The sequence below is a fragment of the Erinaceus europaeus genome, chromosome 10 (genome assembly GCF_950295315.1).
Source record: "Erinaceus europaeus chromosome 10, mEriEur2.1, whole genome shotgun sequence".
Taxonomy (NCBI): domain Eukaryota; kingdom Metazoa; phylum Chordata; class Mammalia; order Eulipotyphla; family Erinaceidae; genus Erinaceus; species Erinaceus europaeus.
The window spans coordinates 56,912,740-56,915,180 of NC_080171.1; the positions used below are offsets into that span (position 1 = coordinate 56,912,740).

At 45.8% G+C, this 2,441-nt stretch overlaps 1 pseudogene; it reads left to right on the plus strand.

Moving 5' to 3' along the window:
* The first annotated feature begins 435 nt into the window (after window positions 1-435).
* Window positions 436-1,792, plus strand: LOC103122493 (BAG family molecular chaperone regulator 5-like; annotated as a pseudogene).
* The last annotated feature ends 649 nt before the right edge of the window (window positions 1,793-2,441 follow it).

The window sequence follows — 2,441 nt, forward strand, 5'->3', positions numbered from 1 at the left end:
GTTTTTTTACTGTTATTATAGTTATTGTTGTTATTGATTTTGTCATTGTTGGATAGGATAGAGAGAAATGGAGAGAGGAGGGGAAGACAGAGAGGGGGAGAGAAAGACAGACACCTGTAAACCTGCTTCACCACCTGTGAAGCGACTCCCCTGCAGGTGGGGAGCCAGGGCTGGAACCAGGATCCTTACTCCAGTCCTCACGCTTCCTGACATGTGCACTTATCCCGCATTACTACTGCCTGACTCCCAACAAGCTATCTTTTCTAAAGTACATTTTACCTTGGGGAGAGGGCACTTGATATCAAGATAAAATATAGTTCTTGGCATGTGGAGGGCAGGAATGAGGCTGCCTTCCCAGGGCAGGGGCCACTGCGTTTGGGGCAGGCATGGCAGGAGCACTGGGCACAGTAGTGTGGACTGCACAGTGTTTGTGAAACTGAATACAACAGAAGTATGGATAGGGGAAACCAATACCCTGCTATTACTAGGCTTCAGGAGATCCAGAAGGAAGTGAAAAGCATAGAGCAGCAAGTGATGGGCTTCAGTGGTCTCTCTGAGGACGAGAATTACAGGAAACTAGAGGATCCTAATAAAATAAATTTTTGAAATAGGCTCTGCATATACGGGAGGAAAGAGAAATTTTCAGCAGGGCCGGAAGAGGGTAGCCCAAAAGCCGGAGGGAATGCTGAGAGAGCTGGAGCTGAATGCCGAGCACTGCACCAAACTGAAATCGAGAACATCTTTAATGAGGTCCAGGCCCTGGTGAAAGAGAAGATCATGCCCTTTTACAGCAGGAGCAACTGTGTGATTGACGAGTTTGAGGAAGGCACCCAGGACATCATCCTGAGGTTGACACGCGTTATGACTGGAGGGAAGGTCTCTCTGCTGAAAACCCGCTACCACCTGCTGACCAAAATATATTAGGTGCAAGAGATCACGGAGAACTGTGTGAAAAAGCAGCTCTCCTTGCCTCTCTCTGAGGATGCCCACCCTTCAGTGGCCAAGATTAACTCAGTGATGTGTGAGGTGAACAGGGGCCCGGGGTACCCTGATTGCCTTGTGTATGGAGCAGAGTGAGACCTGCAGGCACTTGTCCTGCGTGCTCTTGGGGCTGATCACGGACCTGGATGTCCTGGACTTCTGTGGCTGAACAGAAATCCAGAACTACTGCAGGGAGGTTGTGGAAGACATCAAGCAGCTGCTGAAATACCTGGACCTAGAGGAAGAAGCAGACAGCATGCACACATTCGACCTGGGGCTGAATCAGTCCATTATCAAAATCGAGAAGGTACTCAAGAGGATGAGAGAGATCAAGAATGAGCTGCTCCAAGCACAGAACCCCCCATGAGTTGCACCTGAGCTCCAAGATGGAGCTGCAGGGCCTGATCAGGCAGCTGGATGAGATCAACATGGAGAAGAACCCCTGCATCCCGGAGACAGGAAAAGGGCAGTGATGGAAGTGCAGACACTCATCATCCACATCGACTTGAAGGAGGCCCTGGAGAAGAGGAAGCTGTTCGCCTCGGAGAAGCACCCCTCCCACAAGGCTGTCGAATGTCCTGGGCAACCTGTCGGAGATCCAGGGAGATGTTCTTTCATTCGACTGGATTCGGACCGACTGGACCGACAAGATCTACATCCGGCTGGAAGAGCTGTTCACCAAGCAGCTGCAGGCCCTTGAAGCAGTGGACTTGCAGGGAGAGAAGTGCAAGGCTTCCGGAAGCAGGCTGTCAACCTCGCCCAGAACATTCTCAGCTATCTTGACATGAAATCCAATGAGTGGGAGTACTAAAGCAAGCACCAGCAGCTGCCACGGCTGATGTTTCTCATTTTGTTCTTTATATATACTTGAGCTTCCAGTTCATTGAGCTTAAATGTGATTTATACACAAATATTTCAAACTCAGTATTTATCATTGAAGCAAATTATATTCAGTATCTCTGCTACTTTTGATGTTGCAAAACAAATATCATTACAGCACATTAACTTTTCCAATTGGATTGTTATCTGTTGTGGTGTGGTTTTATTATTTTACTTCTGGGTGTTTTTTTAAAGTGAGAAAATAGATGAGGGGGCAGCTCTGGTCATTTTTAAATGGTTGTGTAAACATTAAGATGGCACCTATTTCAGAATCTAGGAATAGGGCCTTCCACGAGTTTAGAACAATTATGAGAAATGGAGACACTTGTGATTCAATAGAAAGTACATGAGGAGCAATAAAATATGCTTTATAACAATAAGTAAAGCGTTTTACTTCAAAGAAAAAATGCAATGAATTTACAGTGCTTTTAGAAGTAAAAAGTCCATTTCCTATTTTGTTGATTAAGACAGAGAAACATTGATTGTGAATAAATAACACACTTTTTTGAAAAGAAAATTAGGTGTCCTGATATTTTTCTGCCAGAGAGAACAAAACTAAGAACACCACAGGAATTTTTCAA